Source organism: Manis javanica, chromosome 1 (genome assembly GCF_040802235.1).
Source record: "Manis javanica isolate MJ-LG chromosome 1, MJ_LKY, whole genome shotgun sequence".
Taxonomy (NCBI): domain Eukaryota; kingdom Metazoa; phylum Chordata; class Mammalia; order Pholidota; family Manidae; genus Manis; species Manis javanica.
The window spans coordinates 133,876,969-133,904,288 of NC_133156.1; the positions used below are offsets into that span (position 1 = coordinate 133,876,969).

The 27,320-nt window shown below is 34.0% G+C and overlaps 1 protein-coding gene across 3 annotated transcripts in view; it reads left to right on the top strand.

Moving 5' to 3' along the window:
• Nucleotides 1–27,320, top strand: part of CDH12 (cadherin 12) — a 1,003,878-nt gene that overhangs the window by 760,367 nt on the left and 216,191 nt on the right. The gene's annotated exons all lie outside the window — the stretch shown is intronic.

A 27,320-nucleotide genomic window follows, 5' to 3' on the forward strand; every position in this document is an offset into this window, starting at 1 on the left:
TTCTGCAAAGAGAAATGCTGTTTCATGAAGAAAGATATCTAAGTCCGAATTAGATTCAGCCACATGGAATAGAAACCCAGCTATAATCTCTTAATCAAGTAGAGATTATTTTTCTAGTGTAAAAAGAAGTCCGGAGATAGACATATTGGGTTGGGTACAGAAACTCTAGAAAGCATCAGAAATGACCTATAATTTTCCAACCCATCATCTTAAGCTTTCTGTTTTTTTCTCATGTTCATAAAGTGGTTTGTGTGTCTATCCTTTATGATAGCAAGACATGTAAAAGAGGAAGAAAATAATGGGAAAGATGAAAGAAAAGCAGCAAAATGTATATACCAGATGAACCTGTCCATTTTATAAAGTTTTCCTAAAAGCCCAGAAGTTTCCTACATGGTTATCTTATCAGCCAAGATGGAATCCCATGTCCACCCTGACTTCAAGATATTATTGGGAGATAAGCATTTAATTAGGCATATTGCTAGCCAAGTTGATATCACAGCCCATTGATAACAGATTCTATTGATAAGGAAGAATTTTATTAATAGGGAGAAAAGGAAAATAGGTATTGGTTAGGCCAGGACCAATGACTGCCATACTCATTATCAAATTTGCAATCAGAGCCCAAGAGACTGAGGTATTATTAAAGAGATTGCTAAAAATAGAAGTTCAAGTAGCTTCAGTGGGATCAAAGACAGCATATCACAGTCTTTTATGATTTAATAATTTACTGCAAAAATTAAATGTGGAAAATTTAGAGTGAAGTCATTTACACTTGCATTTTTTACTATCTTCTAGCTGGGTAGGATTGAGCAAATTATTCAACATGTCTTGGCATTTATTTTCTAATTTATAAAATAGGAAAAGTTTTAGAATGAGCACCTTATTTTGCATAGATAGACAATTGTGAGATGATTTCCCTGTTTTTCTCAAAATTCATGTAATGAGTAATGATTTTCAATGATTGAATAAGATAGCCAGGAAAAGGAAAACTGAGTGTCAATGAAGTTTTTTAGATTACTTATTTTTTCTGGTAATTAAGTAAACAATTCTAAGTAAACAAATTGTTGGTTTTTAAAAACTACTGCAGGCTTTGTTTTAAGCTGAGTAGATACTCAGTAGAGTGGAAATGTACTTTTATAGCTGAAGAATAGAGTAAAGTGAATTGCACATTTTGTTTATATGTGTGGCAGGAGAAACAGTTTTGCATGATTTTGGCCATCACTTGACAATTAAATGTAATTACATTTGCTGCTTCTACATGGTGGAGATGTGAGGGTCCTCATGGATGCACTGATATTACCAGCCAGTAACAAGTTGAAATTCAGTCAGCAATAATTATGTCACTTCACACCTGTAAACAGTCATGGTGATAGACTGATTCTGAGTTGCTACAAAAGAGTCCAAAGGTCTAGTCCAGAAACTTGATTTCTGGTTTGGTTTACCAGGTAAAGTGTCTGCCTGTGTGTAGACCTGCTCTGTCTCATACTGATGCATGCCCCTTGATCTGCTCTGTCTTGCAGAAATCCCTGCCTGTCTAGTAGATCCCAGTCTCAGTATTCCACATGGCATTCACAGAATACATGTAGATGTTAGCTCAGGCTATCAGATATGAGAATAAAAGAACAGAAAGGCAGTAAGCATAAGAAGCAGCAGAAGAATTTGGCCATTACTAAATCTTAGTAATAAAGCAAAAGAACAGATAGGCTCCAAAAACAGAGACAAGAATGTAGGCACAAATGGTTATAGAAGGAAATAATAGCTAATGCTTAACAGTGCTTACTTTTTACATTGTACTTAATCTTTACTTTTATGTCTCATTTAATCATCACAACTACCACAATTATTTCCATTTTACAAAAAAGAGGTTAATTATTTTTCCCAAGATCATAGCACGAGACTCAGGCAGTTTAGTTCCAAAGTGATATACTTTTAAATGATATTCTATGTTATATCTACATACAAATAAATAAATAAGCAATACATTTCAAAGGAAGCTTTAAACTCTTACTGAGTTGACGATTATGAGAGAAACCTTGATAGACTGACCTGTCTACATTTACGACTGGAAAATTCCAGAGCAGGTGAGCACCTGTAGGCTTGACTAGCCGTTCCTAAGAGATGCCGTTAACTGATATTGTTCCCTAATAGTAAGATTTATCACAGACATTATGGAAGTCATTTAATGGCTACAGTACTCTCAGAGACACATTCTGGGAATATATATTTCAGGCTGCTGCAGCTCTTCTCAGATCAAATCATATTTCTTGTGAAAATTGTGTAGTGTTAACTGATGGAGCATCAAACCTGAAGGGATAGTTCAATGGGTTTGTCTTCTGAATTGAACAAAAAGTCAATTCTTATTTGCTTCTGGACTCATGTTTTGAATCAAATAATATTAGTCGCAATGGGAATGTTAGAAGAAACTGCCTCAAGTTCGCCTTTTAAATGTCGATGCTTCATTTTTAAGATCAGGGTAAAAGAATGTAACAAACAGCATGTGGAGATTATTGAATGACAATTTTCACAGGGTGGAACAATATGTCTACATTAATAGATACTTGAATCAGAACTGATGAGTCTCAGTTAAGAAAGCAAAGCAAACAAAGTTAGTTGGTCGAAAGAAGGAAAAAGGAAATGACTGCTGTTGCTATAATAAAGTATCCCTTGCAAGTGTTGCTGCCAGTGTTAAATTAGACAAACATCTCAGATGTGAGCACTGTAAATAGAACTGGAGGACTAGTAAACCCCTTTTGAGATTAAGTATTTAATTGACTATGTATGATTTTTTAAAACAACGTTTTAGATGTGAAAAAAATGCAGTGACTGTAAGATTCTTCTTCCCTTATATATGTCCTATTGTGAAGGAAGAGATCTTTCAACTTCCCAGGAGAAAAAAAAGAACAAGAAAAGCAGAGAATATTGTGCTGCAGAATATACTAAAGGGTGGATTAACTTCTCAGGAGACGAACTGTGGTTTCACCAAGGACATTCATTCCAATGGCACAAAAGAATAAAATGTCCCTGTATGTTTAAATTTTCTTTTATGTAAAAAAACTATTACTATTACTTTTTAATTTTGTCAAATGTTTTTATCTTTTCATTAAGATATCATGGTATATAATCTTATGAAGTTTTCACATGAGCAACACTGTGCTTTTAACATTCACATATTAATCAAGTCGCCCCCCACCAAACCCCATTGCAATCACTGTCCAGCAGCAAAGATGCTATAGAGTCATTCTCTGTGCTATACTGCCTTCCCTGTTACATAACTATATTATGTGCACTAATCATAATGCCCCTTAATCCCTTTCTCCCTCCATCACCAACCATACTCCCCTTCCCTTTCACCCTTTCATACTCACTAGTCCCTACTTGGACTCTGTGAGTCTACTGCTCTTTTGTTACTTAAATTATAATTTGTTCTTATACTCCACAAGTGAGTGAAATCATTTGATACTTGTCTTTCTCTACCTGGCTTATTTCACCAAATATAATACCCTCTAGATCCATCCACATTGTTGCAAATGGTAGGATTCATTTTCTTCTTATGGCTAAATAATATTCCATTGTGTATATGTACCACACCTTCTTTATCCAATAATCTACTGATGGACACTTAGGTGGCTTCCATATCTTGGCTATTCTTTTTGGGTGCTGAGGTGTGTGAGGTCCTCATATATTTTGGATGTTAACCCCTTATCAGGTATGCTGTATATGAATATATTCTCCCATATTGTAAGATGCCTTTTTGTTCTGCAGATGGTGTCCTTTGCTGTACAGGAGCTTTTTAGTTTGATGTAGTCCTATTGTTCATTTTTGCTTGTTTCCCTTGCCCAAGGAGATGTGTTCAGGAAAAAGTTGTTCATGTTTATAGTCAAGAGATTTTTGCCTGTTTTCTTCTATGAGTTTTATGGTGTTTTGATTTACATACAGGTCTTTGATCTATTTCAAGTTTACTTTTGTGTATGGAGTTAGACAGTAAACCATTTTCATTCTCTTACATGTAGCAGTCCAGTTTTGCCAACACCAATTATTGAAGAGGCTGTCATTTGTCTATTGTATCCATGGCTCCTTTATAATATGTTAATTGGCCATGTATATGTGTGTTTGTATCTGGGCTGTATATTCTGTTCCATTGATCTATTCTTGTGGGTCGGTTCTTGTGCCAATACTGAATTGTTTTGATTACTGTGGCTTTGTAGTAGAGCTTGAAGTTGTGAAGCATAATCCCCACAGATTTGTTCTTCCTTCTCAGGGTTGCTTTGGGTATTCAGGGTCTTTTGTGCTTTCATATGAATTTTAGAGCTATTCTAGTTCATGGAAGAATGCTATTGGTATTTTGATAGGGATTGCATTGAATCTGTAGATTGCTTTGGGCAGGATGGCCATTTTGACAATATTAATTCTTCCTATCAATGAGCATTGTATTTTCATTTATTAGTGTCTTCTTTAATTTATCTTATGAAGGTCGTATAGTTTGCAGAGAATAGATCTTTCACCTCCTTGGTTAGGTTTATTTGTATTTTATTCTTTTTTATGAAATTGTGAAGGAGTTGTTATACAGATTTCTCTTTCTGCTAGTTCATCATTAGTATATAGGAATGCCACAGATTTCTGTGTATTAATTTTGTATCCTGCAACTTTGCTGAATTTAGTTATTAATTCTAGTAGCTTTGGGGTGGATTCTTGTGGGTTTTTTATGTACAATATCCTGTTTTCCGCAAACAGTGACAGTTTAACTTCTTTCTTACCAATCCAGATTCCCTTTATTACTTTGTGTTGTCTGATTGCTGTGGCTACGACCTTCAGTTCTAAGTTGAATTAAAGTGGGGAAAGTGGGTGGGTATCTTTGTGTTCATCCTGATTTTAGAGGAAAAACTTTCAGCTTTTCACTGTTAAGTATGATGTTGTGTGTGGATTTTTCATATATGACCTTTAGTATGTTGAGGGATTTGCCCTCTATATACATTTTGTTGAGAGTTTTTATCATAAATGGATGTTGAATTTTGTCAAATGCTTTCTCAGCCTCTGTGGAGAAGATCATGTGATTTTAGTCTTCTTTGTTGAAGTGGTATATGATGTTGATGGATATTCAAATATTGTACCATTGTGGCATCCCTGGGATAAATCCCACTTGATCATGATAGATTATCTTTTCAATGTATTTTTTAATTTGGTTTGCTAATATTTTGTCGAGTAGTTTTGCATCTATGTTCATCAGAGATACTGGTGTATAATTTTCTTTTTTTGTGGTGTCTTTCTCTGATTTTGGTATTAAAGTGATGCTGGCCTCATAGAATGAGTTAGAAGTATTCCTTCCTCTTCTACTTTTTGGAAAACTTTAAGGAGGATGGGTATTAGGTCTTTTCTAAATATTTGATAAAATTCATCAGTGAAGCCATCTGGTCCAGGCATTTTGTTCTTAGGTAATGTTTCAATTCACTTTCATCGATGGTAATTGCTCTGTTTAGATTTTCTGTTTCTTCCAGGGTCAGTCTTGGAAGGTTGTATTTGTCTAGAAAGTTGTACATTTCTTGTAAGTTAGCCAATTTGTTATTAGTATATAACTTTTCATCGTATTCTCAATATTTCTCTGTATTTCTGTGGTGTACATAGGGAATTTTTCTTTCTCATTTCTGATTCTGTTTTTGTGTGCAGACTGTCCTTTTTTCTTTTAAGTCTGGCTGGGGGGATATCAATTTTGTTAATTTTCTTGAAGAACCAGCTCCTGGTTTCATTAATTATTTCAATTGTTTTATTCTTCTCAATTTTATTTATTTTTGGCCTGAACATTATTGTCTTTGGGTCTACTGACTTTGGGCCTCATTTGTTCTTCTTTTTCTAGTTTCATTAATTATAAGTTTAGACTGTTCATTTGGGATTATTCTTCTTTCTTTAGGTAAGCCTATTTTGCAATAAACTTTGCTCTTAGAAATGCCTTTGCTGCATCCCACAGGTTTTGGGGTGCTGAGTTGTTGTTTTCATTTGTCTCCATATATTGCTTGATCTCTGTTTTTATTTGGTCATTGATCCATTTATTATTTAGGAGCCTGTTGTTAAGCCTCCATGTGTTTGTGGGCTTTTTGTTTTAGTTGCATAATTTATTTCTAGTTTCATACTTTTGTGGTCTGAGAAGCTGATTGGTATTATTTCGATCTTTCTGAATTTACTGAGGCTCTTTTTATGGCCTAGTATATGATCTCTTCTGGAAAATGTTCCATGTGCACTTGAAAAGAATGTGTATCCTGCTGCTTTTGGGCAGAGTGTTCTGTAGATGTCCATTAGGTCCATCTGTTCTAATGTGTTGTTTGTGTCTCTGTCTTCTTACTTATTTTCTGTGTGACTGATAAGTCTTTTGGAGTGAATGGTGTGTTGAAGTCTCCTAAAATAAATGCATTACATTTTATTTCCCCCTTAGTTCTGTTAGTATTTGTTTCACATATTTAATTGCTCCTATATTGGGTGCATAGATATTTATAATAGTTATATCCTGTTTTTGGACTGACCCCTTTATCATTATATAATGTGCTTCTTTGTCTCTTGTTACGTCCTTTGTTTTCAAGTCTATTTTGTTTGATACAACTACTGCAACTCCCATTTTTTTTTCCTTCCTATTATTTGCATGGAATAACTTTTTCCATCCATTCACTTTTAGTCTGTGTCTGTTTTTGGATTTGAAGTGAGTCTTTTGTAGGCAACATAAGTATGGGTCTTGTTTTTTTATCCATTCTTTAACTCTTTGTCTTTTTATTGGTGCATTCAGTCCATTTACATTTAGGGTAATTATCCATAAATATATAGTTATTGCCATTGCAGGCTTTAGATTCATGGTTACTGAAGGTTAAAGGGCATCTTCTTTACTATCTAACAGTCTAACTTAGCTCACTTATTTCATACACAATCTAAATAGTTTTTTTTTCTCCTTTTCTTTTCTTCCTCCTCCAGTCTTTATATATTAGGTGTCATATTCTGTCCTCTTTGTGTATCTCTTGACTGGCTTTGTGGATAGTTGATTTAATTTTGTATTTGCATAGTAATTAATTGTTCTGCTTCCTTTACTCTGGTTTTATTTTCTCTGGTGACAGCTATTTAGCCTTAGGAGCACTACCATTTGTAGTAGTCCCTTTAAAATACACTGTAGAGATTGTTTGTGGAAGGAAAATTCCTTCAACACTGTAGAGATGGTTTGTGAAAGGTAAATTCCCTTAACTTTTGCTTATTTGGAAATTGTTTAATCCCTGTTTCAAATTTAAATGATAATCTTGCCATGCAGAGTAATCTTGGTTCAAGGCCCTTCTGTTTCATTGATATATATATTAAATATATCATGCCATTCCCTCTGGCCTGTAAGGTTTCTGCTGAGAAGCCTGATGATAGCATGATGGTCTTTCTTTTGTATGTGATATTTTTTCTCTCTCTGGCTGTTGTTAACACTCTCTCCTTATCCTTGATCTTTGCCATTTTAATTATTATATGTTTTGGTGTTGTCTTCCTAGGGTCTCTTATGTTGGGAGATCTGTGCACTTCCATGACCTGAGAGACTATTTCCTTCCCTAATTTTGGAAAGTTTTCAACAGTTATTTCCTCAAAGAGATTTTCTATCCCTTTTTCTCTCTCTTCTTCTTCTGGTACCCCTATAATGAGAATATTGTTGCATTTGGATTGGTCACACAGTTCTCTTATTATTCTTTCATTCCTAGATATCCTTTTTCCTCTCTGTGCCTTAGCTTCTTTGTTTACCTGTTCTCCATTTTTTAATTCATTTACCATCTCCTCTACCTCATCTAATCTGTTTTTACATCTCTCCTCTGTCTGTTTCATTTCAGATACTGTATTTTTCAAAATTTCTATCTCTTTCTTGAAGTCTTCCCTATGATTCTGAATATTTTTCTGTAGCTCCATGAGCATATTAATGATTTTATTTTGAAATCTTTATCAAGAAGATTGGCAATTCCAGTTTCATTTAACCCTCTATCTTGTGTCTGTTGGGTTCTTGATTATACATTTTTTTTTTGCCATTTCATATTTCTAATGTTTCCTATGAAATAATAACTTTGGGTAGGCGGCACACTCTAGTGTCCAGAAGCTCTACACTCTGGAGCTTCCCAGCACTTGGAGCAATGGTGGGGGTTGCATTTGCATGGCACCAGTGCTTGCTGGGAGGAAAGAGCTCTTTCCTGTTTCACAGCTGCAGTTCCTGCCTCCACTGACAGGTCCAGTGGGCAAGTATACAGAGAAGAGCCTCTGCATTAGGCCCCTGTAGCTGTAGTAGACATGGCCACCCTCCAGCTTGCCTGGTGTAAAGGTGGGGCAGCATGTTTGCAAGCAGGTGCCAGCAAGGAGTAAGGAGTGACAGTCTGCATATAGCACTAGGGGAACTTGGTGCTGTGTTCCCAGCCAGGGGAATGGAGCATCTGAAGCTCCTGAAAGTTTTCAATCTGCTGGGCTGAGTGCACCAGGAGGTTTTGTCCACGTGTCCTTTCTCTTGAGCCACAAGCTCTGTGTAATCCTTGCCCCTTATCCCCCCTCTCACTGTTCAGAAGTCTTTGAAAATGCCCACCTTTCTTTTGTCCTGGAGCCATCTATTGTGGGTACCTGTTCTCTACAAGTGGCTGGATTCCTGTCTTTGCTTTCCAACCCCACTAATCTCCAGAGCACTGGATAATGTGGGTTCATGCTCCTGGACCAGATCTCCAGGGCTGTGTGTTTAGCAGTCCTGGGCTTCTACTCCTTCCCCTCTCCATTTCTCTTCCTCCCACCTGTGAGCTTGGGTTGGGGGAGGGCTTTGATCCTGCTGATCATGGCCTTGCTACTTTATCCTTTTCTGTGAGGTCTTCTCTTTTCTCCAGATGTAGGTAGTCTTTGGGTGACTCTGCAGTCTTTGGGTGACTCTTTCAGGATTAGTTGTATTTGCTGTATTTTGTGTTATGTGTCATTTTGGGAGGATGTTTCTGCTTCACTTCTCATGCCTCTATCCTCCTCCCCCAATCTCCTTTTACATTTCTTAAATGTTGGCCCTGGATATGTTTCATAAAGCCTTAAAACTCATGAACTTTTACTCATACAATTCCAAATAAGTAAGTTTATTTTCCTGAAATTTTGGAGAGATGATTTTTTAGAAAAAATGTAATTCATGACTTGGTGTTCCAATTCTTTATGATGCAAAATTGTAAGGTCTTATTTCAAACAGGTAGCTGTTTGCATCCTCTGTACTACATAAAATAAAGTTGGGATATAATATGCAAGAGAAAATTAATGTTGCTACTAAGAGTAAAATCCATATATGATTTATGAGGGAGGGACTAGAATTACATTATCACTGTGCTGTCTGTGTTTATATATATATTTTTTAATTTTGAAAGCTTAAACTTACTCCAGATTTAAAAGGTGAACCTTTCTAATTTTGTTTCTTTTTATGTTATTGGCTGTTGTTACTGCTACATGGCTAAATGCCATTTTTTTCTTTTTACTGTGTGTATAGGAAGTGCTTATTATAACTAATTATATTGGGTCTGAGAGGAAGACAATTAACAGTTATATAGGACAGTAAAGAGAATGGACAATTTATGCTTCGATATTGAAGTTCCTTTGTGTCTCCATGCATAGATTTTGGCCTTGTGTGGCTATCTCAATCTATCTGCTTGAAATAGTTCAAAACGAGAACAGTTTTTTTAAAAAACTTTGTTTTCATAGAACATTTTCCTACTTAGGAAATATATCCTCAAACGAGCCCTCAAACTCGTTTATATCATTGTAATAACTTTTAAGACTCTTATACCAAAATTAAAAATAATACTATGATGTTTGGAAATCATTGTAGATTTTGTTAGTGTCCCTAAATAGTATAGTACATTCTTTCATTGGTAATCTATTTGCTTGGGAATTTACAGTCTTATTTAGTTTATCTATTTTCAGTGAAAAACTGAAACTATTAAATATACGTGTTTTTTTATTTTTTCATATCTGTTATATGAGAGAGAGAGAATTGTATTCCTATAAAAAATAAAATAAAATTGTATTCATTGAACCAACTATTCACAACTATTTATTGTGTGTAAAAGTAGGGAGCTGAGTCTTCTTTCTATATTCTAGAGACATAATTCCAGTTATATCATGGCATTTCTAGCTATATTTATATAGTTTTCCATGGAGAAAAATCATTTTTAGTCTTATCTATCATTGTTTATTTCAAAACTCTATAATGTATAGTAGACTATTTATGGGTAAGATAAATCACATTGCAGCTTTAATTTTTCAGTTTACAACTCTTCACTTTTGACATAGAAAATGAAGAGATTTAAAATGTATTTCAAACATGTAACTGTAATTTCATAAAATTTTATGTTCCACAATATCTAACATGTCATAAAATATGTGAAGTGTAGAAAATATCTACCATTACTGCTCTTCATGAACACAAGTTTTGGGACTTTTAAACAGGGTAAATGTTGAGGGCAGCAAAAAAGGCAAATGTTTCTTTTTGTTGAGAAACTTCCAAAATAGGTCATAGTAAAATTAAAGATAAGGAAGAAGAGGAAATACACTATTTAGACTAAGCCAGGATACCTGAGTTTTGTTTCCAGTCTCTCAACTTTTAAGCTGCAAGATATTAGATAAATGTCTGAATATATACCAAGCCTCAATCTCCTTCTTCTCATCACCAAGGAGGAAAAGATTATTAATAATGTCAAAGAAGCCAAAGTTAAAAATAATAAGTATATTTGTATAAATTATTCAAATAGGAAATATTAATATAATTATTAATCAAATGATCCTATTTCATTTGATTTGTATTGTTCTTTATACACATACCCATCTAATAATAAAATTTATGTCTACTAATTTTACTCCATGTTATTTTTCCTGTTTTGCTAATGGAGCTTGAAATTGATCTGGTCCTTTCTAATCCTGGAATTGATCTGTTTTCAGTCCCTGATACCTTTTGGCGGTCCTGACTTTTTCCCTGTATAAGTTCTATAACACATTTACATATGAAATCTTAATGAAATACATATGTGTTGAGTTTATCTTATCTGAAAACACCAGAAAACGAGGATTCTTTTAAATGTTTTAAAGTTTATGAGCACATACCATTTGGATTCATTAAATAATATAAGTCTGCTTTCATGAGCCACCTAGCCCCAAAACAGTAGCAGATAATTTCACTTGATTTAATGGAATGAACTCTGGGTAATAAGATAGATAACCCAGTTTCTATTCTGATCTCTGTAATTAACTAGCTATATGATATTGAGGAAGTTACTTAGCCTTTCTGATTCTCAATTTCCTCTCTCGTGAAATGAAATAATTAAAACAATATTCTCCAAGGTACTTTCCACATCCAAAGACCTGGTTTTATTCCATGACAGAAGCCATGCACAAAGAACATATTTTTCTTGTCTTTTTAAATCTCCTTTTGACCAATGCAAATAACACTAACAATGTTTTTTGACGGTCTGATCCCAAGTATAATTTGGTTTAATAGTTTCCTATGATAAACACAATTCGGAGATAGCCAGAGTGATCCATGTCTCCAGTCAGGGAATTATGCAGTGGTCTGCATTGGCCAGTTTAGGAGACATGGTAGAAATAATTCTAGAACATGAAAGACACAGCCTAAACCTTGGTTTATTTGTTTGAAATTTGAGCTGACTGTTCAAATGCCTTATTGTTCTCTTTTCTATGAGCAGGGCCAATAAATTCAAGCATCTTTAGAAGCAAGTGTGAACTCAAAACTAACAAATGACATGCCAACTTCTCAGAGAAGGCTTCAGGATATAAAATAGGTGGCAACTTTGTAATTTGTGCAAGGATCTTAGAAACAAAAGTACTCAACATTTTATATGGCAATAAGTGCAGCATGTTTTAAACTAAAGTATAGCATTATTTGCATTTTTTATGTGCAAGGAATCAAAAGTTGGAATTAAAGAAAAATTACGTGCAGCACAAAGTATCCCCCTCTCCCATCCCCATGGAAGGTGGAGGATTGGTTAGTCAGTAGCTAAATTGTGGTTTCATAAAGGTTCAAGCAGAAAATTTCTAAAGTGTTCTGTGGATTATTATGAGTTTTCCATTGTGTACCCATGATTCTGATTTGGGGAAGGGAACTAGGAAGAAACTAAACCCCAACCCAGCTTCCTTCAGATGTATTTTCTGCATTAGGAGAGCTACTAAGCTTTCATTTTAAGAAATTCCATGTTAAAAATGAATACTTAGAATGACTGGCTTAGAGAGTACTGGTACAAAACATGATAAAATTAATAAATCTATGCCTTTGATTGAAGTATAATTAACTGTCATTATTTGAATGGCAGGAGCAGAGGCCTATGCCACAATGTAAGTGTGTGTACAGAATGAGAAAACATGTTTCATTTGACTTCCCACAATTTACATGATGAAAGTTCTACCCTAATCCAGAGCTCACCATACAGCAGATCAATTGCCCAGGGTTTCGTCATTCCAAAGTTAAGACTGTCAGACATATTACTGTGATCTAATAGAAGAAACAGTTATATAAAGCATGAAAAAGTAGCAATAGTAAAATTTGATGCACTTTTTTTTTTAAACTTTGATAGAGAACAACAGATCTCTACCCAAATCTGGGACTTATGGGTATATCCCCAAATCTGTGACACTTGTATATAGTCAGTATTCAATAAGTGCTTATGGCATGGAAAAAGAAATGGGGCTGTTTTGTTTGGGGATGACATAGACAGGATTTCTCTTTTTTTATGATTGATAAAACCAAATTCAGAGTAGTTGAATTATAGATTCATTCTTTGTGGAAAAGTCCAAATTATTTCTGGAATTGATATGACGTTGTCAGAATGACTTCCTCTCTTCTGCCTTTATTTCTGTCATTTTAGTCGTTTTTTTGTGTATTGATTTCATTTTCTTCCATTTCCCAGGTGCCTCCATTATGTTGTCCAGGGTGAAAGGTATGGTAGGGATCATCTCAGTTCATCAAGCAGTGACTGCATAGACAGGAAAGGCAGATACTAACATTGCCCAGATCTGAGCTTTCTGCCCATAGTAGGGCCACAGGGGCACAAGGCAGTAATTAACATCACTGGATGCACAGGGTGGATTGATATAGGATCACTTTTATAAAGGAGAGAGCAGGTGTGTTTCCTGGAAATAAATAATGGAATTTATTAGAAGTATTTATTAGTAGTAGGAATACTGCCAGAGAAAATTTAAAAAGCAAATGATTTAAGTGTGTCAGGAAAATTGGGACACATAACCAGGAAATCAAAATTTTCTCTTTAATCAAAAGTCATGATTCATTATTACAGTGAGGTAACAATAGTGCTAGATTTTTGGAACTACCTATACGCACGGGGGTTTTGTACTCCTGCATAACAAAATCCCACAAATTTAGCAGCTTAGGACACCCATTTATTAACTCAACAGTTCTGCAGGCTGAAATTTAGCACATGATGGAATTCTTTGTTCAGGATTTCACAAGATTGAAACCAGAGTGTCAGCAGCACTGTTTTTTCTCTCTTGAGACTTTGGGGGGAAAATATCATATTTCATACTCATTGAGACTGTTGGCAGTGTTTATTTCCTTGCTATTTTAGAACTGTGGTCCCTGTATACTGCTAGTGGTGATGTGGGGTCTGCCCTCGACTCCTAGACGCTACTCCTCTGTACCAGCAGTTCTCAACACGGATGCTTGTTTTCTTCCAAGCCAGCTGGAGCATGTGCCTCTGCCTTCCTCTTCCGACATCTGGAAAAAAACCCTACTGCTTTTTTTCTTTTTAGACAGATCAAATTTTATTAGATCAGGTCCACCCAACATAAAGTAACCATAAGAGTTAAATCCATAGTTTTCACAGTCCTAGGGATTTTTACAGTCCTAGGGAAATTTACAGCCAAGGGTGGATAAATGTTGGGGAACATCATAGAATCCGGGCTATCACACTACATGTTGAAATCCAGTTGTAGCTAAGAATTAAGCCTGATTTGGATTCAGTTTTATAGTGAGTATGTACAAATTTTATGATCTAAAATAATACAGTGAAGTAAGATTGGACCTTGATTAGTCTCAGAATCCTATCACTTGTCTTAATCAGCAACCAGTGATATATGGAGGGGAAAATATTTGTGAGAAGCAATGAAAGGAAGTTACTAAAAAGATTATTTTTTAATCTCAGAAATAATACAACTATATAATCTATAATATTCATATGTGTTTTAGAAAAAATACTACAAACACACACAATTACATGGATTCCATGAATTATTTGGAAAATTTAATAACAAAATAATTTAGTTTCTTCTGGAAAGCAAACTTTGATTTATTCATTATTTAACGTCTGAATGTCAAATTAAGCATCTGCTTTTATAATCCTAAATTCCTTATTTTAAAGACAAAAGCAAAATCTTTGACCTTTAAAAATGCAAAAGGCTGAAATCAATTTATTTCACTCAACCAATAATACATATTTGCTAAAAGCAGTTAAAATTGAGGTTCCAGCAGCTGTGAGAGTTGTTTTCATTTTTCTTTTCCTTTCTTTTTTTTTTTTTTTAACCCTTTCCTTTTTCCTTTTAAAGTTGAAGTCAAAGAACTATTATCTCTTTGGAGGTTTCTTGGGAATCCTAGTAGCCCTAGTGGGAAATAAGTGAATCCTGAGAATGATTCCTTCCTTAATATGTTTGTAATGAGAGTCTTTGAAAAAACATCTCTGGCTAACCTGTATTTAGAAACAAGAAGCAACTTATTGCATTTCATACACAGAATAGTTACAGTTTCTATTTTTCATTAACACATTGTAATTTAGCATTAAGGTTATTCATTTTCTTACTCCTGGGCAAAAAAAAAAAAGAATATTTAATGTATAAATCATCATGCAAATAAGATAATATTTATGACACTGTTATAGGCTTTAAGACTGAGAGATGAAGTCTTAACAGTAAATTTGACGTAAAACAGCTTGACTCATAATACAAAGAAAGTAACCAGATTAAATACTTGGATTTATTTTTTCTGTGTTTGTGACATTATACTTCCAAAATCCATTTAAAGTAGTTATTATAAGGTGAGAAAGGAAATAAAAGACTTCAATGAGGTGGCTTTGTGCTTTAACACATAATGCAATCCCCATGGTAATGCATGCTACAAAAAGTGGGTCACCATCAAACCACCCTTGAAAATAAGCAGATAATGAAATTTCAGATTGTGTTCTTTAGAGTGTTGTTTTATAGTATGCATATCTACTCAATCTTTTGTTTTGCAAAACTGTGCATGTGTGAGTACATCAAAACCCGTACAAATGCTCTCTCTCACATACAACATGTATATACACACATATAAATATCCTTTTATACATGCACAAAACTATTCATGTAGATATAGTTCACTGAGAAAAATAAAGTACATGTGTTAATGACTATTTTTCTAATTAAATGGAGTTACTCCATTATGTTCTTAATGTAATGAATTTTTATATGTTTCAAAGAAAATTATGGTATAAACAATGTAAAATCTTAGAAAAAATTTTTTTTACTGAAACATTTTATTGAAGGAAAAATAAATTATATTCTCTTCAATGTAAAAATACTGGTCACTTGTCTAGTTGGCTACCAATCGTTCCAAACAAAATTGACACTTAATATATTGTTGGGGTGATTTCACAGTACAAATATAATATCACTTTGTATTTTAAACAAAAACACAGATAAAGCAAGATTTTAATTATATAGTATATACTTACTAAAATTTCTATAGGAAATTGTGATTGTCAGAGGCAAAGAACTATAAAAAGAAACTGTTTTGAGTGAACATCTTTGTTATTATGACTCAAATTGTTTCCCAGTGGACTTCTGTCTCCTTGAGAGCAAGTGTAACTCTGGGGGTGGGGTTGGGAGGAATATGTTCCATGCCTGGGGCAATATAACCCTTGAAGCCAAAATCAAAGGGAGAAATAAAGTAGGAGAAACCCGTTTATTGCCTACAAGCAGTTGTCCACAGCTGCTCACCTGTGTCTCTGAAAACGCGGTTTCAAAAGGACCCCATCAAACCTCTCTGGTCCAGGTGTGTCCTCTCTCCCCACCCCTTGTAATCACCTACTGATATGGAGATAGACTACTTCTCTCCATCCTTTGGAAATACCTGTTGATATGGAGATACACTAAAGCCAGGTGAGAGATTCTGGAAATATTGCAATTTTACCCAAAGCAAGTATAAGTTATGTTCTCTGTTTTGGCATAGTGCAATCACTAATGGTCAGTCCAAAATTCCAAAGTGTTTTTGAATGAAGTATTCTCATTAAGCCATTCATAATAGGACCATGGAATTGCTCTCAAACCAGCCAATATCACAAAAGTAATACATCGGTAGTTTGCATCTGTGGCTAATCTAATTCTGTGACCAAGGATTAATTTTTTTTCTCAAGAAAGAGTTAGTTTTGAAAATTAAGAAAGAAACGACATATTCACAAAATTAAAAGAGAAGCAATTTGGTTTAAATGCTAGTCCCCCAAAAAAGTAGAGTCAGATGACCTGACTGGAATCTCAGCTTTGTATCTTCTTTGTGCATATTGAGCCAACTTAGGCCCTCTGTTCCTTGATTTCTGTACTGTAAAATCAGGATGGCAATAGTAGGATTGTACTTGTAGAGTTGTTCTGAATATTAAAGTGGTTTTAAATATGAAAAGAATTGCCTAGCAAAAAGTAGAATCTTGATGGGAATTTCTATGATTATTTTAGGTCAAATTAGTTTTCTTGTACCTATGAATATACATTAATGCAAAGAGAAACAAAATTGCTTTACTGGGTTCATTTGAATGTAAATGGAGAGAAAGGAAAATAGTCCTTACAAAGTCAAATTCTTTACAAGATCCTCCAAATTTTTTCATGTAATTATTAGAATCCATATTTGAGGATTCTGACACCTAAAGAGATGTAGTAACTTACACAATAATATCCAGGTAAGAAGTAATGGGTTAGCAATTTTAACCCCAAATCTTTGATACTCACAATCATGGATTTTAGTTCACTCCATGTTTTATACATTAGAGTTAAATTTTGAGTCTGTCTACTTTAATGAACTTATTAAATGCATATACAGAGAAGTTAGGGTAGAATATACAGCTTTTGAACATTAAATTTTACACTTTGAACTATTAGAATTTAGTTAAAACGATTCATTTGTCAGATTTATCATTTTAACTCTGGGGAGAGGAAATCCCGGAGCAAAATAACAAAATCAGTCAAAGGGAGAAATGAAGTTTAAAACCCATTTATTGCTTGCAAACTGTAGGCCAGGGCCTTCTCTCTTTCCTGCTCTGGCAGAAGCAAGCCGCACCCCCCACCCCAACCTCTCAGGTTCAGATAAGCCCTCAGTTGCCCAGGTAAGTAGCCATTGATATGGAGATGAAACTCTACACCCCTGAGGAATACCTGTTGATATGCAGATGCACTAAAAGCCAGATGAGATATTCTGAAAATATTACAGTTTTATCCACAATCATGTTAGCACATAACTGATTAGTCTGAGAATTAAAAAGCTTGTAAGATGTGTAAAACACTGATATTCAGTTAGGGCTAATCATTAAAGTAATAACATGGAGAAATAGTAATTAGTAATAATAAATTAATAAATGATATCTGGCTATAATAATGTATTATTACTATTAATAACCCATAGTTTCTGGCATTTCTTTTAAATCTAGAATAAATCATATAAACATATCTAGTATTCTGAAAAGTAACCAACATTTGAAATAATACATAACATTCACTTTTATTTGAAATAGTTTCTGTTAATGACAATTTGATAAAAATAGTTTATTGTTTGAAAATGTTTTGCTACCTAAAACCTGGCTTTGTGAAAATGTTTTACAGCTTTGGAAATGAAGGAAAGAAATTATTTTAACCTTCTCTCATATTTTTCCCTTCAAATCTGATTGCCATACCAATGACCTCTCAACTTTTATGGAAGTACCTAAATATACTGTGACACTCTCAAATGATATAGCATAATCTGGGTGAGCTAAAGTTGTAAAATATGACAATTTGAAAAAAACAGGATGCCTCTCACATGTAACCACACATGCAATATTCAAGGAGAAAAAGAAAGATGAAAAAGAACATCAGGTGAACAGTATATATTTTTTCTTTAACAGGATGTGTAATATATCCTAGCACATCAGCTTTTGTTGTTCATACATATTGCAAATAGTCTTTGTTCTTCTTTGCTCTTTCTTGGCATACCTCTGGGGAGGTATGGGCCTTTTTGAATTGCCTTTCTGCTTTCTTAAATAGAAGGTGAAATATTTCCAGATAATAAATAGCGTTGGGTCTGTAACTCAGGCAGGGGAGTTCTCAACTCACCTTAGACTGTTAAATGGAATTCCCAACCTTACAAAGTGACATTCCTCTTGCTTAAACAGCAACAATCAAGCTAGAAAAAATAAATGAGTCCCCTTGGGGAGTAGAAAGGAATAGAATATCAAATATTTTGGACATTCAGTGGCTTCCAAAGAGAAATTTGCATTAGAACATTACTCAGGCAGAATTATAGATCATCTGTGGGTCTGGTCTTTTGTCAATAGACAATGCCTTAAACATAATCTAATGGCTTTGTAGGTAGATGATACAATGGCCACTGTGATGTTCCTGAAAACAGAATAAGCATTTATAGGAAACTAAGCAACAGCCAAAAAGGAAACACTAGGTATTTTGTAAGGACACCAAGAAGAATATAGCAAAAGTAGTTTGTTTTGTATATAATGAGATTATTTCAGCCAAAGTAACTCACATAAAATTTGTTGGGCAGTTTATCTGAATGGATTCTGTACGTAAATAAAACAGCTATAGTGTTACTTCAAATTTCCTGAATTAACTGTTTAACTATAATACAAAACCAGACTACAGGTTTTCTAACTGTAAATTTTAAAACTGGCATTAGGTATTACCATTTACATGTCATTATTACAATGAAATTTACTGAGGCATATCCTATACAAGTAATTTTCCCCTTCCAGTTAATGTGTTTATAGAGATGGCAGGCAGAAGAAACCTGTAACTCATGTCACAAGAGTATATTAAGCAGCACACACTTTATGCTACAGCATTTGCTTATACATATTTTGAGACTAAAGAGATATTCTCAGACAGAGTGGTAAAGACCTAAAAGAACATCAGAAAGTTTGTTTCAGTAGATGAATCAGAATGGGGGCCTAATTCACTGAAAAAGATAATGACAAATAAATAAATTTTAAGATCCATGCTCCTTCTAAACTTAAAGAAAGTAAAGACACAATCCAAATACAATTCTTGAAACTTGTGTGAATCTGTCAAAAAATAAGAACTAAAATATTTGAAGAGTCAAGTGGGAAAAATTGAATATGGACTGGTTATCAGGTGTGATAGGTATTTTTAAAAATTTTCTTAGAATAGTGACACAATGATTATTTAAGAAAAAGCCCTTATTTTCATAAAGTTGGTGCTGAAGTATCAAGCAGTTAATTATTATAATGTTTGCAACTTTTTCAAGTTGTCCATACATAAAAATAAAGCAGATGTAGAAAACTGTTAGTAATTGTTTAATCTTGGTAGAATATGTTTTCATTGTATCATTATTTCAATTTTTCTGTTGAAGTTCCACTGAAAGCAATTTTGGTAAACAAAGGTGATGTACTGCTCACACGCTTTTCACTCATCTCCTCACACCATCAGTTTTTTATAGGGTAGAAACCAAAGTATGACCCATAATCCTGATGGGAATGATGTGGAGGGGCATCAGACAAGTTTACCAATTTAACCATGAAATGGTAAGTGGATAAAGGATTGGAAACATGTTCAAAGAAGGTACTTAGAAGTGTCTTGTGATGAAGGTTCCAATGAAGGAGAGACAACTCTCACAGAGACTCAGAGATATCAATGATTAAGAGAAAGGGAGAAGGATATTCAGGGTAAAACACATAGATTAACTGATAGCCTGTATGCAAAATGTCTCCCACCTGCATGAGAATGCATTAAATCCAGGCAACATCAACCAAATGTAAACAATAAAGAATAGAAAGAAATTCTTCTGAAGGGAATCTGGAAAGAATTAAATCAGTGTAGGAATTGCCTTTTATGCTTAGAATGTCTCCAACCAAATATCTGAAATTGAAAGAGGTGATTGATTCCGTTGCTGTTCGTCCTAAGACCAAACTCTAATTGATAACTTTAACCTGTAAGCTTGGAACTCTGTCCGAAAATAGAAACAGAAAAATGAGAGTCCTCAGATATCTGAGGAAAGCCTGCAATATGAATGACAAAGGTTTGAATTCTAAAAACAGAAAAGTAATCCTGAAGGAACAGATAATTTAGGGAAAACACATGAAAGCATATTAGAGTACCCAAAAAGATTTAAGAATAGCCACAAAATCAGTGTATGATTCTATAAAAATGGAACACTCACAGTCAATGAAAGAAATCTTGGAAATTAATATGTGGTGTGTGTGTGTGTGCAGTGTGTGCAGTGTGTATGCACATGTGTATTGATTTTGAAAAAGAGAAAGACAATGAATAATTGTAAATTAAGTTAGAATTTTTTTTCCCCAAAAAGACCAAAAGATACATGAGGTCTAACACTGAACATAGGAATTCTAAATAAAGAACTGGAAAAATGCGATAGGATATAATCATGGAAATTATTCACAGCAGGACATTTCTCAGTGCTGAAGGATAATATTCTTGAATTGAAGGAATTTACTAAGTGCTCAACCAAAGAAACACAAATGCACATTAAACCATACTTGGAGACAATGTCCTAAATAATTAGAATAACAAGATAAAAATAAGATTGTCAACTTGAAGAAAAGAGGAAAATATAAAAAGGGAAATAAAAAGATTGGCTTGCTACTCGCAATAGAAATACAATTACACATTGATCTTACTGTTGGTGTCTATATGACAATGGGTACATGCCTTCAAATGAGTGAATGGGAAGTAATTTCCAATCTATCAGTATATACCCAGATCATAATAATGTGTGAGAGTAAAATAAAGGCATTTCTGACATGCAAAGATGCAAGAAACATATTTTAACAGACATATTCTTACAAAGTTATAGGAGATCGGTGGCAGCAGATAAAAGAGTAAACTAATAAAGAAGAAAATAGAGGATCCAAGAAATAATGTTTCAAATCAGACTAAAAAAGAAAAATTCCAGGTTGAAAATTGTGTGGCTGCACTATTGGGATTAAGGAGAAAGAGGCTCCCTAAGGAAGGTGCATTGTGGAGAGGAGACTGAAGTTGGTTCTGAGAACTGGATTGAACTAAAGGCTTTGAAAAAGGCAAATGATGCAAACAAAAAAGAGAATACAGGAAAACTCCAATTGCAAAATGAAGGTATAGTAATCACATAGGCACCCAATATTATTGGGTTATAAAACAAAAATATTTACATTATTATAATTATGAAAAGAATGTTCTTTTTTACATTTTACCATCAACTAATAGACAAGCCTTGAAGGCTTATGTATTAATGTTTTCCAGATAATAGAATATACATATATATACAAACTAGCTCACACAATTCACACAATTATGTGTGTGTGTGTGTATAAATATATATAAAGATGCTAATCTTATCATCTTAGGAAATGCAGAATCACAGATACATTCTAAGACTGAACTGAATTCAGAAACAAAGGACCACACATACTATCTCAACAAGTGTGCCATTGATAACAAGTAGAATAAATGATGTCATTACTCTATTGGAAAAGTAGAGGTGGCTTGGGGTTTGTATGTCAACAGATATTATTCACATTGATAACTGAAGAAATACTATTTTACATTAATTGACTTAGCAAATAGGTATATTTTTTCATAAGGATGCAACAGAAAGAGTTAAAATGTGATTTTTTTCTGGTGAATCAGACTAGGAAAGGGAAGGGTAAGCTTGTGCATTAGAAGCTCTTCCATACTCTGAATTTTAGTCATTTCAGTATATTACTTTATTAAAATACTTGTGAAAAATTTAAATATGAATAATAATTTTATAATTATTGATACAACAAATTGATTAAAATGTAATGCATCTGAAAAACAAGTTATAAAATAGTATGTGGTATGCCATAAAACCTTAGGGACATGATTAGTAAACTAATTTGTGGGTATATACATCCAATCAAGTATTTGTTGAACATGATTTTTGGTTTTCAGGCAAAACTCTCTCTTCACTATCAGAAATTTCTCCCTTTAATATGTTCTGGGCTCCCTCATGTCTGGTAATCACCTTCTATCCAGGCAAATAGCAAATGAAAATAAAATCACTGCTGTACATAGTGATGTAAAAACAGTTTTCTATTTTATGTGTATTTTCAACCCAGAGAAAATAATAATGAATTTCTTCTTTGCGCAGCAATTTCTAAGATATAATCAGAGAGACGCTAGTTAACACTTAACTAGATTAGCTTTCTCAAAACTTTTAAGGACTGGAATTCGGATTCTCTTACTGTCTGAAGCTAGACCTCACTATCTTTTTAAAGTCTCTCTTGGCATCTCATTTTTATGCACTATCTGAAGTGACTTGGAAAACATTAGAGAATAACAACACCATTTCCACAAAACAACTGCCTGGACAGTGCATATTTCTCCATCCATCATTTATGGAAGTCTGTTTCTGGGAGAAATTTTAAGTGTCAACACTAAAAGATGATAATATTGAAGCTGGCTGTTTCAGCCACTAAATATAGTCGGCAGCTACACAGAAACAGCTTTTTTAAAAAAAGTAATTGGAATGAGAAACATTTCTTGCTGTTATGTTTAAATTGCTATAAAGGATAAAAAGGTTATCCTTGTAGAATGATTAGTTTGCTGTATGTGTAGCTTAAAGCCCCTTTGTAAAATGCCATTATGTGATTTTTCATAGTTAACACAACCCAGAGATGAGGCAAGTCATGAGAATCCTTCTTTCTGGACTTCCTGGTTCTTTATGTGCATGACACTAAGAAACATCTTCCCAGTGTATGCTAAGCCCAAATTTCAGTACCGAAAGATTTAAGGAACCAATTTTATTTACAGAGATCAATTTCTGGAGTCACTTGAGATTCAAAAACTTCTGATTCATAAAAATTATGGTTTTGGCCTTGATAATTACCCTTTTAAGGAACTAAACCAAAGAAAACACATATATATTCATCACAGTTTTTATGAGAGGACATACACCTTTTGAATCATTCAATTTCCTTAAATAAACATAATGCAGACATTAAAAATAATTTTGAAAAATTTCAAATGATGTTGAAAAAGATGATTATGGCATTTTGCAATTGAAAATGCTTTACCATGTGTATATGTATATCCAATAGAGAATAAATATAAAAGTATATTTACATATATATACCCTTTCAGTTGTATATATATATATTATACAAAGGTATTTATATATAAATACTGAATATAACTGAAAGTGTATGAAATGATGTTATCTCTAGGTAAGAAGTTGATGGAGATGCTCAATTTAATGTAAAACAACTTTATTCAGGTTATTTCACATTTGATATGGAAAAAATTCTGTAATACCTAACATCAGGCCAATATTACGATTGATGTTGGAAAAACACCTATAACTTAAAGTGTTACTAATCACCCATGTGCCATATTCAATCAACAATGAGTATCTAATTTTAAATATTGCCTGTCATTGCAAGATGTTGCAGGTGATCCCCTTTAATGTATTATCATGTCATGAACTGCTATAAAAGTTTTAATCCTCTCAAGTTTTACATTAATCAACTTTATTTTCAGTTAAAATTTTAATGTATTTTCACATATTTCTTTTGAAGCTTTAATTGTTGCAAAACTCAGCTTTACATTAGAAGGAAAAGGTAGAAAAATGAGAAGTAGCAGCAACTGAACTAATTTGGATCTTGGCTAAAGCTGAAAACACATTTGCTTTCCTATTCTTATGTCAGGTTGAAAGGAAAACAGTTCTGATTTTAGCTAAATGAAGATTTTTTTTGTAACTCTACTTGGATAACATTGTAAAAACACTGCAAATTTCCACCAGCTTCCCACAATATTATGACATATTCTTTTGAGCCATTGGCAAAATCGGTCCAGTTTATAAAGTCATGGCTTTTGCATAGAGCTTTTGCCTATTTCATATCGTTAAATAAGTTTGAAAGCAAAAGCAATACCCACTGTGTTGAATATCTTTAATAGTATGGTTGAAATTTGTAATTTGAAATTCCTAAGTTCAAAGAGCATTATCTACAGCTTGATTTTACACTTGAATTTCCTAAGCTTCATAGCGGTTTGTGAAAAATTAGGGGGATTATCTTCCTAGAGTTCAGAAGAGTTTTCTTAAGACTTGAGTAAAATATACAGAAACTTTAAAGAAAAATCAAAATCTTGTGCTCCCTTATTTTCTCATTCTTTTAAATTAGATCACTAACTCAGGTATAAATCCTTTGCTTATGCTCTTATACAAACATACTTTCAGAGAAAATTTTGAAGTAAATACAAATTCACAGAATGGATAAATTCATTTTAATAATGTTAATTTGAAGGATGATTCATTTTACTGAACCTCAACAGCAATGTGACTTTAAGATCAAAGATGTAGCTATAGTTGCGATTATGTTTTTGTGTTTCCGTATTACTAATATTAGTACAGAGAACCTCTTTGTAAAAGGATATTTACATAGTTTAAAATATTTCAAAGCTTTTTTTTTGTGTTGAAACATCCAGAAAAACAGAACTCATTCTTACCCAAAATTTTACAAGAGAGCTGTGCTTGTATGTTAATTTTAAAGCACAGCCCAAATGACTGTGGACACTATAAAAACTTAACATCTTCCTTTGGTTGATCCACTGACTGGTAATGAGCTTTTACATATAAAGACTTGGACATTGAAATAAAATGGCTGTACCCAAATGAATGAGAATAGTTTAAAAGATTTTAGATCAGCAACTGAATGAAAATATTTATAAGAATATATATGCTATATAATTTGAATAGGATCTATGTTTATATTATTAAACATATTTATAAGAGCATGAAAGTATGCCTTAGAGATACTGGAGTTACAGTTCCAGACCACTGTAATAAAGCAAATATCTCAATAAAGCAAGCCTAATGAATTTTGCTAGTGTCCCGGGGCAAATAAAAGTTATGTTTACACTCTACTATAGTCTATTAAGTGTGCAGTAGCATTATGTCTATAAACAAGATGTATACACCTTAATTAAAAATATGTTATTGCTTAAATAATGTTAACGAGCATCTGGGCTTTCAATGAATTGTAATCGTGTTTCTGGTGGAGGGTTTTACATCGATGTTGATGGTTGTTGACTGATTAGGGTGTTGGTTGTTGAAGGCTGGGGGGGCAGTTTGTGGCACTTTCTTCAAGTAAAACAAGCATTGCATTGATCGACTTCCTTTCACAGATGATCTCTCTGTATAGCTAGTACGTGATGCTCCTCAATAGCATTTTACCCACAGTAGAACTCTGTTCAAAACTGGAGTTAAATCTCTTAAACCCTGCTGATGCTTTAACAACCAAGTTTATGTAATATTATGAATCCTTTGTTGTCATTTCAAGAATATTCACAGCGTTTTCCACCGTAGTAGATTCCATCTCAAGAAACCCTTTTTTTTGATCATCCATAAGAAGCAATTCCTCATCTGTTTAAGTTTTATCACGAGACAGAAGCATTTCAGTCACTTTTCCAGGCCCCACTTCTATTTCTAGATCTGTTCCTATTTCTACCATTCTGCACATATTTCCTCCACTGAACCCCTCAGTCATCCTGCAGGTTGGAATCAACTTCTTCCCAACTCCTGTTCACATTGATATTTTGACCTCTTCCATGAATCACAGATGTTCCTAATGGCATAGAGAATGGAAAATCCTTTCCAGAAGGCTTTCAGTTTCCTTTGCCCAAATCTATCAGAGGAATCATTATCTACAGGAGCTGTAGCGTTATGAAATGTATTTCTTAAATGATACGACTTGAAAGTCTAAATGACTCCTTGATCCATGGGCTGGGGGACGCATGTTCTGTTAGCAGTCATGAAAACAACATTCATCTCATTGTGCATCTGCATCACAGGTTTGGAGGACCGGAGTATTGTCAATGAGCAGTCATTTTAAAAGAAATCCTTTTTTTTTTCTCAGCATTAGGTCTCAAGAGCTTAAAACATTTAGTAAATCATGTTCATGTAAACAGATGTGGCGCCATCCTGGCTTTGTTGTTCCATTTATAGAGCACAGGCAAAGTAAATTTAGTAATTCTGAAGGACCGTAGGAGTTTTAGAATGGTAAGTGGTCATTGGCTGCAACTTAGTCACCAGGTGCATTAGCCCCTAATAAGAGCGTTTCAGCCCATCCTTTTAAGTTTTGCAGTCAGACACTGACTTGTCCTCTCTTGCTATGAAAGTCCTGGAAAGCATCTTCTTCCAAGAGAAGGCTGTTGCATCCACTTTGAAAATCTGTTGTTTCAGTGACCACCTTCATTCACTATCTTAACTATACCTTCTTGATAACTTGCTGCAGCTTCCACATCAGCACTTGCTGCTTCACCTTGCACATTTACATTTCAGAGATGTCTCTTTCTTTAAACTTCATGAATCCACTTCTGCTAGCTTCAAACTTTTCCTCACCACTCTAGGCTTTCATAGAATTGAAGAGAGTGAGGCTTTGCTCTGGATTAGACTTTGCCTGAAAGGAAAATTTTCTCCATATCAGTAGTAAGGTTATTACCATTTCTTATCATTTGTGTGTTCATTGGAGTAGCACTTTTAATTTCCATCAAGAATTTTTCCTTTGCATTGACAACTTGTCTAACTAGTGCAAGAGGCCCAATTTTCGGCCTGTCTTGGCTTTCAGAGGGCTTGCTCACCAAGCTTCATCATTTCTAGGCTTTCATTTTAAGTGAGAGATGTGCAACTCTTCTTTCACTTGGGGCCATGGTAGGGTTATTCATTGCCTAATTTCAGTATCACTGTGTTTCATGGAATAGAGAGGCCCAAGGAGAAAGAGGGAGATGGGAAATGGCCAATCAGTGAAGCAGTCAAAGCACACGTGTTTATAGATTAAGCATACCTTCTTATATGGGTGTGATTCAGGGTGTCCTGAAACAATTACAATCAAAGATCACTGATCACAGGCCACAATAAATATAGTCAATGATGAAAAAGTTTGAAATGTTGTGAGAATTGCCAAAATGTGACAAAGAGATCCATAGTGAGCAGATGCTGTTGGAAAAATGGCACCGCTGATAAACTTGCTCAATGCAGGGTTGTTACAATCCTTCAATTTGGAAAAAGCATAATATTTGCAAATTGCTAAAAAGTGAAGCTGTTT